Source organism: Plecotus auritus, assembly GCF_963455305.1.
Source record: "Plecotus auritus genome assembly, chromosome: 11".
NCBI lineage: Eukaryota > Metazoa > Chordata > Mammalia > Chiroptera > Vespertilionidae > Plecotus > Plecotus auritus.
In genome coordinates this window covers 39,795,282-39,812,657 of record NC_137777.1, presented here as the reverse complement: position 1 = coordinate 39,812,657, position 17,376 = coordinate 39,795,282, and the positions used below count along the sequence as shown (strand labels likewise).

At 41.4% G+C, this 17,376-nt stretch overlaps 1 protein-coding gene across 6 annotated transcripts in view; it reads right to left on the bottom strand.

Moving 5' to 3' along the window:
- SULF1 (sulfatase 1) overlaps positions 1 to 17,376 on the bottom strand; it is a 170,827-nt gene that overhangs the window by 81,546 nt on the left and 71,905 nt on the right. For 5 of the 6 annotated variants that reach the window (XM_080646253.1, XM_080646255.1, XM_080646248.1 and 2 more), the window contains one exon: positions 115 to 187. The gene's annotated coding sequence lies outside the window, so the exon portion shown is untranslated. Of the gene's footprint in view, positions 1 to 114; positions 188 to 1,981; positions 2,112 to 17,376 lie in introns of those variants that run through there. The other variant, XM_080646250.1, reaches the window with a different exon arrangement.

Sequence of the window (17,376 nt, the reverse complement as noted above, 5' to 3'; positions counted from 1 at the left end):
AAATTCACTTTCGTCCTTTAGTCTCATTCCAACTTTTCCTATTTCATTTCATTGCCAAAATATCACTTCCAACACAGGGCTCGAATGCAAAAGCTTTCTGACAAGGGCTAATACCTTGAATTAGGTATCCCGGTTGAAAAATCAATCTCTCTACTCAGAGGTGTTCAGAACATCTGTAGATGGGGTCCTGCAACATAGGAGAGAAAAATACATAGAAAACATCGGTCAAGGATTTTGAAACAGGTTTTTTATCTGAACTAGTCTCTTAAAACAACATAATAAGTGTGTTATATATTCATATATACTATTTATGTATGTATATTTTCCCCATCTGCACGCCAAAAGGGAGAAACAGAATTAAATAACATTCGGAACTGCTAACAAATGACTTCAACATCTTCATTCCCATAACCAGCTCCATAAAGGGCGCTGAGTATCATCCCCACTCATACCCCCTAATTGCACTTTGAACATCCCCCCAAAACTAAGGACGGGTCAGGAAGAGCCAGCGGTGCCTGTGAAACACAGTGCATCTGCACAGAGCATCCATGGGGGGGTCTGACACAAGGGGTTGTGTTGGAGGAGCATTAACTCACCTGCATAGTAAGATATTGCGTACTTATCGAGTAGAATGCAATGCAAAGCTGTCATTTGTCATCTGCATTATGTCACTCACTACCCAGGAGAGTTCTTTTTGCTGACAAAGACTTCACAGAAAGGAGGGCAAATTTTCCCAGCCTCTGAAAACCTCCTAACTGTCCTCCATCAATCACCAGGGGGAAAGGCGCTTCCTCGAGCAAGGCTGGTCCCTCTGTCCAGCCCGCGTCCTCAGCGCGCTGGCGCCTAAGGGGATAGAGCCCTCCTTTGACTGTCAGCACCAGCCTCACTATTATCAAGACCCGGTGCAGCGCCGCCAGCACAGAGGTTGTGCTTTGCTGCCGCAGATCTAAACCTGCAAAGCACAATGATTGATGGGCTCCGAGGCTGGGGGTTAGAGGCTACTCTCCCACGTTAAAAAATAAATAAAATCCAGAGGGAGCACTGCAAAATCTTGGCCAGTCTGTACAAGAGGGGCGAGTTTGAAAGGGCTGGGAATGCCCCTTTTGCTTTGGAACACAAACTTGCCACAAGCTTTTCTCTTGAACTTCTGAAAGATGGCAAAGGGCTCATTAAAAAAAAAAAAATCTGTCTCTTGGCTGTCATGAGGCAACATCTGCACGGGAATTCAGGCTGCCCTAACATTAACTAGGTGGCAGCCCCCTTCATCCGTGCCTCTGTCCCCACATACCTGAGGGTCTGTATTTTGATCTGCAACAATAAACTGGCATCATATAAATAAATATAATGAGTTAAGTGTGGGATAGCGTAGCAGGAGGGAAGGGCTTCCATCGCTCACTTCCACGCCTTAAATTCTGGAGGGTGGCAAAGGCCGTGGAAGAAGAAAGACAGTGTATTGTTTACCCCTGCCACACACAGCATTTTGTTTACATAAACACCCCCCCCCCCATTATTTTAAACTTCATGAGCTGTTTTGTAAACAGTTCTAATGCTTTTCACTCTGCAGCCTATAATTAGAGAAAGAGAGAGAGAGAGAGAGAGAGAGAGAGAGAGAGAGAATATGCAACTCAACAAGAAATAAGCTTTTAAACAAAAATCTAGTGTCTGCAGCAAGGCAGTCCTGACTCCATGATCTGTCAAGCAACCAACAAGCTACCTCTGATGGCCCCTGTGGCTCTAAGAGTCGATGTGGAAGGGTTTTCTTGGTAACAGCTCAGGGTTGTTTCCATCATTGCTGGGCATGCTGAACGCTGGAAGCCCACAATTGTTCTGCACCGACTCTGGTTTCTGTGCATTTGTTTTAAATCATGAGAAAACTGCTATGGGCACAAAGGGACCGGAAAATGAAAGAAATACGGTGCCAAACAATGTCTTTCTCCCAAAGAGCATGCACCAGGCTCTGTTAAATACAGAAATTTCTTACAGGGTTGGTCCTTGAAGCAGCCAAAGTTTGCCCCCTCCTCAGACTGTGCAAGGGTGTGTGAAGAGAGCGAGCAGGGCTTTCTTGCATCTTCTGTCTTAGAAACCAACCTCTGCGGACGGCAGTGACTGGGAAGGACGGACAGACTCACTGTGTGGAGCTTAGTCAGCCACACACGCAACTGAAAATTCCAACAATTAAGATGCTGATAACATTCCCTGGAACCCAATCAACATTACTATTCTTCTCCTTATCTTATTTACTTTACTTCTTCCTTAGGAAAAAGGAACTTAGTATTAATGGTCCCTTATGTAAACTACATTGAAAATCACTTCCTAATAAAGAGAAGGAGACAGAGTAGGTGGCTTCTCTTCTTTTCCTTCCTCTTTCTCTCTCTCCTTTTTTTAACCTATAAAGTGACCTTCCTTTTTGGAAAGCTGAAGGTGCGGAAGAGACCTCCCTTTCTCCCACCACAGTTTATAAGCAGTTGAGGGGATTTTATGTAAAAGTCCGGAATTGCGTGGTAGAGAATTTTCTGACAGGTCTGGCCCGCAGGAGTGCTCAGTCCTTTATCTCCCCCGTCCCGCCCCGCCTTCGCTCAAACATACAAAACACACCACTGTGCACAAACTGCACACAGACAATTCTTTATTCAAAAATGACCTTTTAAAACCTGTCATCCTCTCACTGCCTGGTTTCCAGCCCCAGAAGGAAAAGAAGTAAAGAAGCAGAAGAAAAACACCATCAGACAAAATGCAGAACTGGACAAAGGAGACAAGGACGCAATGTTTGAATTGGATACTTTGCGGTGGACGGCAAGTGTCCTTAGAGACTAACAATTTGTCTTGAGAAATAGTAGAAAATGGGAGAAATGTAAAAAGAGGTTTTTCTCACACATGGGAAGGCAGCTCGAGGACCAGTCTCCAAGCCCTAGAATGAAAACAGCAATTGTAATTCTGGCCAATCGTGTGCAGTTTTACAGGACTTTGTTCAGGGCAGGAAGCCAAACTCTGAATGCGACATTAAAAGTTTCAAGTCACATATAAAAGGAAAAAAAGACTGGAGGACTTTACGCCACCTAGAAAGTTGAGTTGACATTTGATCGGGTGCCATACCCCACACCCAGTGTCCTAGTGGGTTTAAGGGGATCTCTGACTTCACCAAGCCCCTCTTGTCCCGGCAGCTGGGGCGGAGGTGGCCTTATGCTGACAATGTCCTGCTCTGTCCACCATAGCAGTTCTCAAAGTGTAATCTCAGAATTTGGGGAGACTCTGAGATCCTTTGGGGGAGGTCCATAAGGCCACCACTATATTGATAAGAATACTGACATGCTATTTGCTTATTAAAAAAATTTGTTTATATTTACACTGATGGAGTAAGAGCAATGGTAGATAAAACTGCTTTTGTCTCAGACCTAATGAAGGGAGTGTCACCTACAGTTAAAAAGAGCCAGTTTTATGTAAGATGAAGCGGTGAAATGGTTAATTGTATTAAACCTGGACCCTTGAATGCACATCTTTTCTTTTTCATTTTCTGTGTCAGAAGATGGGAGGTACACATCGAGGACTTTGCCACATGGGCAGGCGTGACCGCTGTCTCGGAAAAAAGCACCTGTGTGACCAGGTTGCAAGTTGAACTAGACACTAATTTTTCTCATAAACACCATTTTTACTTGAAAGAACTATTTGGACTTAGATATTTGGCAGGCATTTTCTCAAATGATGAATGAAATGAGACTGTGTTTTCAAGGAAAACAACTGGCAGGATTTGTTGTGTTTGTTGCCAAGGATAGAAAGCTTGCTTTCAAGTTAAAATCAGAATTTTGGAGAACTTGTATCCGCCACTGTGAGCTTGGCAGCTTCCCAATACATAAAAGTCTTCTGATGACATTGGCGTTGATATTAGCATATTAACAAGTGTTATTTTTTCATATGGTAAAACGAAGTATGTCAACATTTAGAATATTTATGTAATTCAGGGACCCAATATTTCCCAAATGACCAAATACAATGCTACAAAAGTCATACATGAGTAAAAATGTCCAATCAAAGTGCAAATGACCTTTGGATTTTAAAATAACAGAGTATTGGAATGTTTACTGGTATGGTTTCAGATTTCTTACTATTTCTAACCTTTAATACATTTTTAAAAAATTACCACTTGTCAAGTCTGGGTAGAGTATCAAAGAAGATCTACAGGTATCTGCATAAGCTATTAATTTATTTCTCCTCTGCCAACTACTTATCTATGTGAGGCTGACTTTTATTACTGTACTTCAATAAAACAACATATTTCAAAAGACTGAACGTAGAAGCTGTTATTAGAACCCAGCCCTCTTCTATTCAGATAAACATGAAAGAGATTTGCAAAAATGCAAGACAATGCCACTTTACTCACCAATAGTTTTTTGGCTTGGAAAATATAGGTATTTTTCATAAAATGTATTATTTAAGTTAGCATATAATAGATTTGTTATTCCTTTCAAAAGGATTAATAAATATTCTTAAAGTTTCTCAGCTTTAATGCCTTAGGTATCAATAGCTATAATCCACATAAACAAAAGCTCCTGGGGTCTTCAATAAGTTTTACTAATATAAAGGGATCCTAAGTCTAAAGGGTTTGAGAGTTGCTGGCCTATAGTTTACCTGTCTCCACAGTTCAGCCCAGACTCTCACGTCCAAGGCTGGAGATCTGGACTCATTCTCAGTCACTTTTTTCCCTTAAAGCCTTGAAACTGCCCTAAGTTCTAAATGCCTGGTGTCATACAGGATTTATTAATAATGAATGATGACATTCTGTGTGTGTGTGTTTTAATCTGAGGGTAACACCGAACGTCACAAATGAATGCCCACACCGCTAAAGCACGGGAGAGGCAGGATCAGAACCACCCACCAGCACAGACATACGCCTCCCAGGGATGGGGCAAACAATTGTTTCTAGAACAAAGCAATGCACTCCATAGTTGGGACAGAGGAAAAAAAAAAGAGACACCATAACCAATCAATACAGCCAGGGAGATTAGGCCAGCAGCATGCAATTGTTAAAAGCTGAATTTAGCCAGAACACATTTAGTTTCTGGTCAGAGTGAAGCAAAATAGGATTGTTGGTAATCACATCGGCCCACATGCACCTCCAATCTACATACATTTCTTAATGTCAGTTTACATGGCCCTTTTCCCTCCATTCTGGCTTTCAGATTCCCCAAACATCACTCTTTTCTTTAGTGAAAGCCTTCGGGACATGCTATCTTCTTTATGATATATGTGAAATTGTGAAGGAGCTAATTTCTTCGTTTAAAAACCCTCCCCGCTTGCAAAGTTCATCTACGGTTAATCCCCAGAAAGCCTGTTTCCCAGCCTAATTTATTACAACTCCAAGCAAAGAAGAGAGACAAGCATCTCCTTCTGGTGCAGCAATATTTTTAGAGCCCTCTAATCATAAATCTCTTCCAACAACTGATGTCAGCTGGAAAGTGTGCATTCTGACCTGGAGCACCTTTGAGAAAATACTTGGCGGAATGATGAGCGCCTCCTTGAACAATGTTTGCTTTTCTTCCTTCTCTTCCTCCCCGCAACGCTGTGAAGGAACCTTGAAAAGTCATTTATTCAACAAAACTGGTAGTGTCGGTTATCTGTGTGGTATGGTGAGGGCTAGGGACGGATTTTATTTTTTACTTCGTTCATACCTAGATTGGATTTTTAAAAAATGCTCTGTTGCATTATAAAAGTAGAAATAAGTAAATTTAAGTTTTCTAGGTTTTCCCTCTGTCTTCTCATGGAGGAAGAAAATAGGAGGTGGGTGGTGATAAGAATGAAGTGAGAGGCTAGAGCAAGAAATGCAGTTTTGAGACGTGGCCCCGCAAAGGTAGGAACCCAAACCAGTGTACCAAGGGCATTTGAGAGAACGCAAAAAGTCTAAGACGGAGATTTGTCCCACTTCTTTCAAATCAGATTAGCAAAACAGAGGAACATGAAGTGACCTAAAAATTATAAAAAGAACCAGAAGGAGCTGATATTTCTGAAGCAGATGCTACCAAGTGTCTAAAGGGTAAAGGGCCTGACAATGGCCACTAGTTCCAATGGTGGCAGTGAGATCCAAGAGAATGAGAACAAAGAGGTTACTGGAGTTTCAAAAGAGGGGGCATTGAAAACTTCAGTTAACATGGGTAGGTGAATAGACAACAATATTGAGGAAAAGAACTACCGATGTGATCTTAGGCATCTTAATGAGGGTCTTGAAGTGTATGGCTTATTACATTAAATGTCATTAAATTTGCCATTGGTTTTACATACTTATAGTTTATTTGTGATTGAAGTGTCTTGAGGTATTGCATCAGTCAGCAGTAGTTTGTTGTAATATCAATGGCTTAACATAATAAAAGTATATCAATCACTCATATTACAAGTCACACATGGGGTGGTGTGGTCGATGGCTAGTCAGGGGTACTGCTGTCTTGTTGCTACAATAACTGGACCAAGTAGCAGAGGAAGAAAAAAATTGGAGAATCTTGCAGGAGGTTTTCTTGGCTTCAACCTGGAAGTGACTCAGTCACTTCTTTTTTTTTTTTTTTAATATATTTTATTGATTTTTTAGAGAGAGGAAGGGAGAGGGATAGAGAGTTAGAAACATCGATAAGAGAGAAACATCGATCAGATGCCTCCTGCACACTCCCTACTGGGGATGTGTCTGCAACCAAGGTACATGCCCTTAACAGGAATCGAACCTGGGACCTTTCAGTCGGCAGGCCGACGCTCTATCCACTGAGCCAAACCAGTTAGGGCGACTCAGTCACTTCTAACATTTCATTGGCTGCAACTAGTTATGTGGCCCCATCCAGCTGCAAGGAGGCTGGAAACCTGGTGGAACGGATGAAGTGTGTGCTGAGCACTAGTGACTATGCCACAAGCATCAAGTTTCATTAGTACCTTATGAATTTATCTTTCTGTCTGACACACACACACACACACACGTATACATGCACACTTAAGGTATGTGTATAAATATTTTTACACACAGACAGATACATATTTCAAGTAGTAAAGAAACATAGTCTTCTTCGCAGCTTAAAGTTCAACCATTCTTAGGTACTAAAAATGTAGTTTTAACAAATTTGGGGTTTTTTTTTGGACATGTTTCCTTCTAGTTTGTTTTCCTGATATACATAATCTGGCACAATACACATGTATTTTAAAGTTCAGCAATTCTTGTGAAACATTTAAGTTGAAGAAAATATTTTGAAAAAAGACACTTAGATGCTATATTTATATTTCAAAAGCATTTCTCCAAATATTTTCTTGTAGTTAAAATCTATGTGAGGAAAGAGTAACATCTGACTTGACTCTGTAAATTAATCCACACTCAAAGAGAATTTCACCAGGCTACTTTCTGTCTGGTCAAGCTCGCCACCAATAATGCTCTTTATCATTTCTAAGGGTTGAACTACAGAAGAGTGGAGCTAGGAGTTCCTTCTGAGGGACCCTGCTGGTCGCATGCGTGATGACCAACAAAGGGAAGTCTGGGCAATGGAGAGTAAAGGAGGAATACTCATTTCAAAAGACGACGAAAGAATCTACTTCCTGGCTTAAGACTCAGGGGTAAAAATTATGGAAAATAGCTGTTTGTTTTTTTTAAATAATGTGTTACTTACAGGAGAATCTTTAAAAATCACACATCCAGCCGAAACCGGTTTGGCTCGGTGGATAGAGCGTCGACCTGTGGACTGAAGGTCCCAGGTTCGATTCCGGTCAAGGGCATGTACCTTGGTTGCGGGCACATCCCCAGTGTGGGGTGTGCAGGAGGCAGCTGATAGATGTTTCTCTCTCATCGATGTTTCTAACTCTCTATCCCTCTCTCTTCCTCTCTGTAAAAAAATCAATAAAATATATTAAAAAAAAAATCACACATCCACAGTTTAGTCAACTCCTTTGCTCAGCGACATTTCCAAGGAAACCTTAAGATTTAGATTAGTTGATGTAGTGATATTTCAAAAATATTCCTTCATAAGTTGTACTAGAAAATATTGTGTTGCAATTTTTATATTATTGGTTAAATATATAATTCCAAGTCTTTTTTGTTATTGTTGTTAATCCTCACTTGAGGATATTTTCCCATTGTTTTTTTCAGAGACTGGAAGGTAGGGAAAAAGGGAGGGAGGTAGAGAGGTAGAGAGGGAGAGGGAAGGAGAGAGAGAGAGGGGAACATTGATGTGAGAGAGACACATCGACTGGTTGCCTCCAGTACACACCCCGACTGGGAGCAGAGAGTGAACTCACAATGCAGGTACATGCCCTTGACCGGGAATTGAACCCACGACCCCTTGGTGCACTGGCTGATGCTCTAACCACTGAGTGCATCGGCCAGGGCTAATTCCAAGTCTCTCAATGACAAAATCATTTTAAACGTGTATATGTACTTAAATCCCTGTGCTATGCTCAGATGATCATCTCTCCTTTAGCTATATACTCATCTCTCAATGATTAACTTGCATGCCTGTACATTTACCAAATAAAAAGAGCAACTCTATTAAAATTTCAAGTGAAATTCAGGCCTGCAATCTTGGAAAATATAATTGCAGTAAAACAAAGTAATTAGAGATCTTTCTAGGGAAATTAATTTATTAATCTTAGCCATAAAGCATGCATAAAGCATACAATGAATGCTAATGGTCTATTTTTGTTGCTATCTGTTTGGCATTCTTGCCCAATTAAATTCATCATCTTACCTTCAAATCATTATTTATCAATGTTTTTAAGTAGATTAGCACCTGAAGAGATATAGTAGGAAATTTTTAAAACCATAAAGTCACTAAAATGTACTGATTCACAAGGTACTACTTGCATCAAAGGTTTGTAATAACTTGAAATTTAAAACATGACTTCTGTCTTAGTTTATTGTCCAAACAGAAGTTGGGAAATATTTTAGCTAATGAAAACTAACATTTCCCTCTATTATTATAAAAGAGTAAACTTTATGAAACTGTAAGCTGTGGAAATTTATAGAATGAAAATTTTAAGAGTCAAATTATCACCCTCAAAAGGATCAAATTATGATCTATATCTATGGACGTTCGGCAAGTTTCTGTTTATTATCTGTATTTTTATAATTAGGAGGTTATAGTTGGATGAGTCCTTACATTTCATTTAGACCTCTATTCTACAAACACCCAAGGGTGTTCCACTTCTAGAATTAATTTTCTCACTAACTACTCTACTTTGTTTTCAACTTTCATTTCTCAGCGCACACATGAACAGTACTTGTCACACAAAAAGCTGATATAATTAAACCAGAGAATGTGCCCCACAAGTAAAATCAGCCATTCGTGAAAGCTGGTCACCCGAGGCTCTTTCAAACAATGCATATTTCAAAGTAATCTACAGTAATCCCTTCTCTCCACTGATTTGGTTTCCATGAAATCTTAAGCACATGTGTTCTGCAAAAGGAGGTTTATTAAAACCTGATGTAATATTAGAGATTATAATGCAACAGGGTTGGGCTGATTTCAATATCTGAGTCTTCGAAAAGGAAAACAATTTTCAATTATATTTGTAAGCTTACTAAAACATATGCATACAAAAGTAGATAGTGTTGACTATTAAGGAAAAAAAAAAGAATGTTATCTGAATTTTAAATTTGCATGTAAAAGTGTGTGTGGAGGTCCTTAAACAGTTTTCACTATAAGATGGATTAGCAAAGCACATAACTATTTTATAACTATAAATATTGAGAAACTTTAGAAAATTCTTTATAAAGTTGTGAATTTCTAGTTGATAATTCCTTTGACTTGCTATGGTGAAACATTATCAAAATGTGTCATGTAACAGCATTTGACAACTTCAAAATATCAATTGTCATTCTTTGTAGAACTGGATTCTTCCAGTTACTAAGTAAGTCTGGTTGCCTAAGAAGTTTACCAAGACCCCCAAGCTTGGTGGATTTCTGGAGTATTTGTTTGTTTGTTTGTTTTTCTTGATCCTTTTTTATTTTCTATTTGAACTTAGCTTCAATCACGGATGAGAATACAAAGGATTAGATTTGTATGTTTCTGGTCCTCCACTCCAAGATCTCCTGCATTGAGCTTTATATCCTTGAAATACACACACACACACACACACACACACACACACACACACCATGAACATGATCATCAGCTGGCTTTGAAATTAGCACAAAGCAACACTGTGGCACACAGATGTTCTTCATTGAAACATCACTTCACAGGCCAGATCACACATGAGAAAGGAGATTGGCAACCTCCACCTCAGAGAGCTAATTTGAGGATGACATTCTAGAAAACACATTATAGAATATCTGAGTTAGAAGATGCGATACACTGAATGTTTATGTCCCCCCAAAGTTCATATGTTGAAATCCTAACCCCCAATGTGATGGTATCAGGAGTTGGGGGCATTTGGGAGGTCATTAGGTCATCAGGGTGAAGCTGTTCTGGATAGGATTAGTGCCCTTGTGAAAGGGACCCCAGAGAGTGCTCCCATCCCCTTTCTGAGTGAAGACACTGAGAAAATGGCCATCTATGAACCAGGTAGTGCTCTCACCAGACACTGAATCTGCTGGTGCCTTGATCTTGAACTTCCAAATTTCAGAACTTTGAGAAATAAACGTTATTTAAGTCACCCAGTTTATGGTATTTTTGTTATAACAACCCGAACAGGCTAAGACAGACGGATCTTAACATGGATCAACTTTTAACTTGTGAGGAAAACTTCTCTAGAGCATTGCTTTTCTAGGTAACACAGGACTCGCTAGGCCACTTGTTTAGTTTCGGGATAGCAATTAAGGTTAGAAAATTCTCCCTTTTATTGACCAAAAATTTACCTTCCTCTCTTCTTTATGTTTAATTATGCTCTCGTCTAAGCCGTGCAGAATAAATCTATATTCTTCTATATACAACAAATGCTTTAAATATCTAAAGATTGTTTCTATCTAACTCCTAAATCCTCCTCTCTTACAAAACATACTTATGTGGTTGTTTAGTGGTAAATTACAGGAGAGTGATAAAGGAGTTATTTGGATTTGGCCATTGATTAGCTAAATATTAGATCAATAGCTGCTACACAGCTATAGTTACAGAAATATGAAGCCAGCATATTTAATGCCCATCTGGCTCAAAAGAATTTGGACTACCAGACTACTAATCCATGTTTTCCAAATTCACTAAGAAAAATTTTCTCATATGCTATTACCTTTGTGTTTGGACTAAATTTAATTTAAAAATGTTTTAAAATTTGCATAATTATCTTGTTAATCAGTTTTATTAGAGGGTAAAGCCAGAGAAGAAAGAGAAAGACCCATCCAGGCTAAGAGTCATAATACAGGTACTGGATTTTTGTTATTACGTGACCATTTACTCACTGACTTCTCTCTAGACTTTGAGAAAGCCTTTATTTTAAGAAGAAATATCTCCTTTACCACACTTGGCTTCCAATTTCAGAATACTGGCTACTTTCCAAGAGCTAGGCAAGACAAGAACCACCATTCCATCAGTAAACAAAGGCCAACCTCAAGTATTTAATTTATAAGGTAGACAGGGGTCTATCATAATTTTGTTAATTACTCTAGAGTTCAATTCAAGGGTGGGGCCTAAGGAATTGCATTTCTAACAAGTTCCTGGGTGATTGCTCTACCCTGAAAGTACTGGTCCAGGGTGGAGCAATCAACCCACGAGTCCTAGCAAAGGAAAGGCGGCTAGAGCCAAGCCTGGGGCAGGTGCCTCAAGTCTTTTCAGGAAGGTTGATCTTTCAGGCCTTTGCATTGGCTGGAGCAGCTGCGCATTCGCAGGACAAGACAATTGATATCGCCAGTTAGGGCACAGCTGAAAGGACTTTTGTAAGGCCATCTTTTGCCCAGTTGACAGGAAAGCAAACATTCCAATGCACTCAGTCTTCACTAGGCATGGGCAACTGGAGGAGTTATCCACTGAAGACCATTAAACTTCCCTCAGCAAATAAACAGAAATGTGCTTTGGAGCGGCTTTCAAATGACCCTTTAATATCCCTTTCTAAATATTCTCACTCAATGTCTGAAGAAACTAGGTCCCACAAATCCTCGACATCCATGAACTAATGGAGCCTGGCAGTGGCCCAGTGCAATTTTAACATTTAACAATTGTTATGAGCAAATATGGTTGACCATCAGCACATTTTCTTTTATATCTTTAGGTAAATTATTCCTAGAGATTAAGGAGGCAGAGCGAGTTACTTGCTTTTGTTTTAATGAAGCCCTTCCTCACTCTTCCAATTCTGTCCCAATCACCCATGCTGGGCCTTTGACCCCCATCCATCACCTCCTCTGAGACACTGGGAGACAAATACAGTTGCCATAAAAAAACAAACTCTGACTCATTTCAACAACATGAACCAAAATATATATATCAACCCACTGTGATGTGCAGGAGACACTGGGGGTCCTGGGGACTCTCCTTCTTACCCTGTGGAAGAGGCGGGAAAGGTGTGTGGCCACACGAAAGTGAGCTGGAAAAGTGCACAGAACTCACAAGGCTTAGTGTAGAAAGTGTTGAAATAGAGCAAAAGTCAGGGTTGCAACCTTCCCAACGACTTTGTGCACCTGAATTCCTGCCACAGCCACTTCTCAGAGCCCCAGGTGGGCATCCGGTCGGACAGCCCATGAAGAAGGTGCAACAATTTTGCAGTTCGGCTTTCCAGTTGGCCAGCTTCAGCGAGGGTATTTCAGGACCACGTGGACTGCTGCGGGGATCTGCACTCTACTGAGAAGTGGCACACCTTGAGTTTGTGGCCTTTTCTTCTTCTTCCTTTACCCCTTCCCCATCTTATCACCGGTGTCTCCTACATTCCTCAGATACTACCACGCCAGTCTCCCCGCTTCATCATTCTCTTCTTTCCTTCTGCATTCGCAGTCTCCACATTTCCACAGCTTCCAGCATGTGGAGGAAACCATACGTTTTATCAAAAAAGTGAAAAAATCTTTGTGAATCTCCCCTGGGCATGTGGTATGTGTTAAACCTCTCAGTTCATCAGTTCACTCCATCCCAGTCACATACCTCCGGAGTAGGTGCTAACATTCCTCATTGGAAACCGAGAGTCAGGGAACTGAAGGAATCTGTGCAAAATCACACAGCAAGGGCGGGACCGAAACTCCCTCCCACCAGAAACTTCGTTCTGTGTCTGATGTCTCTCCTGAAGTGCGTGTTCGCTTTAAGAGATCTTGTATGCCTGAAGAATTCCGATCTGGCAGACTTAATGGGAAGAAATTTGGGGGGTGAAAATGGGAGTCAGGTGTTGCTGGGTTTCCAGGCATCTGCCACTGTGCCTGGCGGTATCTGGCCAAGGAGAACCAAACAGGGCATCAGTATTGCAGCCACACACCGCGTACAGGTCCCCTTTCACCTTACAAACAGAAGGGGACCCCCAGAGTCTGGTAAAACAAAGAGTGGTTGCTGGGTGAGGGAGTGGATTGGCGTGGCTGAACATGAATATTCAAGACCACGAGTCACAACTCGGTGAATTCGAGGGTCTCCTCTATTTGTATTTAGCATTGTGTAGTCGCGAGACAATTTGCAGTGATTAATTAATCCCTGGTGCCGAGGCAGAAGGTGAAATAATTTGTGCATAGTCACGCAGTTGGTCATTCTCAGGCTCCAAGTCAGTTCTGGAGGGCTGCGTTTTCCAGACACAAGAAAGGAGACTGAACCTGACTTTCAGCTTTGTGCCTGTGATCCCAGAGATTCACCCCGCCACCCCTGAAATTTTCTGTACGGAGGGCAGGTGGCTGCCAGCTGTCCTTAACAAACACCCTCATGACCTCATTCTCAATATCACCAGACCACGGAAATCCCCTCCTGAGTCCCCACCCCCAGCCAGCAGGCCTGTTCCCCAGCCTGGGGAGGCATGCCCACAGGAGCCCTCCCTGAGCTCGGCTTCCTGTCTTGCTGGGCGGAGGAGGCACAATCGGTTAATTGATTGCATGTGGCTGCTTGTGGCCATTTCCCCCACATGTCCTCCAGTGCAATGTTAACTCAGGCTAGTCACAGAAATACCTCAATTATCTACCACAGTGAAGGAAGGAGGGCTCCCAAATGTGTGAATTTCCATGATACCTTGAACTATTTAAAGGTGGGTGTTCCAAACAAACAAACAGGAACCAAAAAAGCACCCTGGGTTTGCACAAAGGCCTCCCAAAGCGCAGAGGCTTATAACGTAAAAGGACAATTGCTCCCTGTCACATGGTGGGGCCCTGCTTCAGGCTGTGGCTCTCAGAGCCTTCTCACCCCAGGACTGAGTCCTCTGACCCCAGGACAGCAGCCCCTATGTGGGATGCGCCAACCTCAGGACGGGAGCGGAAACTGGAGAGTGCCACTCTACACAGCTGCTTGGACATGGCATCTGGCACACCTGCTCACCTGTCATTGGCCAAAGCAAGCCACGTGATGGAACCCCGAGAGGGGTAGCTCCCTGGAAGGCTTTCTAAGTCCCACTGCAGTGGGTGAGGATATTAAAACTATGTTCATTTCTCTGGGGGTGGGGAGGGGGGTGCGGCAGCACTTCGGGAGTGTGATTTAATCTACCCCATGCACTTCCAAAAGTTAATCAAGTATTTCCTCATCTTTAAAGACTACTGGGAATGATGTCACTGTTCTGTTTTGTTTTATGGCTCCGGGTCACCACTGTTAACATAAATATTGCACTTGGTTATAATTCAGACGTTCCTTTAGGAATACTGTACTTGGGTGTAGAAAGCCGTTTGCTCAACACACTGAAATAATACTGTTCGGAATTCTTCATGGATGCTTTTCCTAACATTGCTTTTACTTCCTTTGTTATCAGTTCTCATTTCTAGTGAGTATAAGCGTATTTACCTGTCAGAATTCCACCTTCCCTCTTCTGATATGCTAGAGAGATGTCAGGGAGATTATCTTGCTAGATCCACGTTTAAAATAAGAGCAAAGACATGAAGGTCTCACTCAAGTGCCATCTATTGGTGGGATGGTGCATGGACTCTGTGACAGATGTTTGGGTGCTTCATAGGATTATTAGATTTCTTTGTAGGTTGTTGTTGTTTTTTTGCCTGAGTCTGGCTGATTGAGGGTGTTGGATAAATGGAGTTAGGAGAGACCAGGTTTGGGGTTAAGTTCCACAGGAGCACCCTGTTTTGCCATTCCCCATATTTAACAGGAATTCTTTCCTAGATAGCTGACTAAGCGTTAAAGCAACCTGCCATTTCTTGTTCAATCCCATTGATTTTAATTGCCATACACGTTTAATTGAACAACCTTTGGCAGAACACCTGTGTGAGCCACTTTGCTCAGCGCTGTTGGAGATAATGGATGAAGGAATGAGAAGAGAACCCTGCTTTCAATCGGATAGTTACATACAGTGCTGGGTCTACCATAGTTCCAGAGTGCGCCAGCAACTGCCCTCTTTGTGAAGGTAGGGCAGACAGCACAGTTTTAAAGGCCCCAGGGTACCTTAGAGTGTCCACGCTACTCACTTTGGGTTGATATTACCCTGAATGCCACAGTGGAGTCTGATGAAAATAAACCCCAAAGAGCCATATTAGCCAGTCAAGGTATAGAGAAGTCAAATGTTTCCAACTTGGTGAGTGGACACCTATTTTCTTAACTAACACTTTCCTCTACTATATTTTTAATTATCCTCTGAATTCCTGGTCTTACACTGATAATAACTGAACTGTGAACAAGATTTTTCATATGCTTAGGTGGTTTCTTGTATCTGAAATCCCATTAGAAGATGTATTTGTTCTCTCAGGGATAAAATAACTCCTTCTATGTTCACAATGCATCACAGCTCAGAAAAGACTCTAAATGATCAAATTTGCTCTTCAAGCAACTTATTTAAGAGGGTGGAGCAGGCACCACTGTTCTTTCTCTAGTCCATCCCTATCCCTCCCAGGGGGTCAAAGTGCTGAAGCTGAAACTCACACTCAGCCTTCTGTTCTGAGGCCGGTGGTCCCCTCCCCCTCCCCGGTAAACCAATTCTTTTCCACTTTTACCTTGCCATTTTGTGAATAATTGCCAGCCTGATCACCCATGGACATAGATGTTAGAAACATAGAGACTAATGTACAAGCAGGCAAAGAAAAATGCATTGGCGCTAGTTTCAAAACTTTTCATTGCTGCTTTTCACTACAACTCAAGCAAACAGAATATTGGTTTTAGGTTTCCTTATTCTTTCTGCACAAACCCACCAACCACTAAAAATAAAAAGAAGTGATAATGTCTATAGTCAGGAGAGTGGAATGAGCTAAAGAGTTAATGCTGTTCTCTAATAATTTTAGCAATAGTATTATGTTGACCAGGGTATCCTTAATAGACTCTTAGGTTAAAAAAAATGGGAAAAACAACTTTTTAATTAAACTATGTCTATGAGATCATTTGGATTAAGTAATTTAAGGATTAATAACTTGAAGAAAGCCTTAAAGATATGTTGATTTTAACATTTTAATAGTCTCTTTACAAAAACAGACTGGAGAGTTAGATTGATGACACTGGTGAAAATGCATTCATGTGTGACATGAACCGCAAACAGGAAAGGACTGGCTTGTAGGAAGTTAGCACCTTTCTCCGTGGACAGCGGCAGGAAAACTTGGAGCTTTCTAGGTGGGAATGCGGGAGAGTGCTGGTTATTCTTGGAAATTCACCTCACCTGGAGTCATTGCTTTGCTCAGCCATAGGGCTGAATGTAGAGGCCAAAACGGTATTTGATACAAAAATGATAAGGCACAACTTTTCTTTATTTTTTCTGATGGAAACAACCTATTTTTCTCCAAATTCCAAGCTTATATAATTTGTTACCACTTACTGAAAGGAAAAAGATATTTTAATTTTTGACAGATGTAAATAGTTCTAAATTATATGGCAGGAACTGCTCATTGCCTACTTCACCATTCATTGCCTTCTTCGTGTATAACAGGATCCTGACTTCATTTGCAGTGGTGATGTGCCCAGCTTTAGGTGAAATCTCTCTGCTTCTTTCCAAACTCTATGTGCTCATGAGGCTGAATTCTTTCCAATGAGATGCGACAAAGAGACTGAGGAACTTCTGGGAGGGTTCCGTAAAAGAGTATGAGTACCCCTGGCCACTGTGGCTCAGTTGATTGGGGTGACATTCTGTACATCAAAAGGTGGCAGGTTCAATTCCTGGTCAGAGCATATACCCAGGTTGTGGATTTGATTCCTGGTCAGGGCATGTGCAGGAGGCAACGGTTCATACAGAGAAGTTTCTCTCTCTCTCTCTCTCTCTCTCTCTCTCTCTCTCAAATCAATATAAACATATCCTCGGGTGAGGATTAAAAAGTGTGAGTGGTCATCCTATATAATAAAAGGCTAATATGCAAATTGACTGAATGGCAGAACGACCGGTTGCTATGATGCGCACTGACTACCA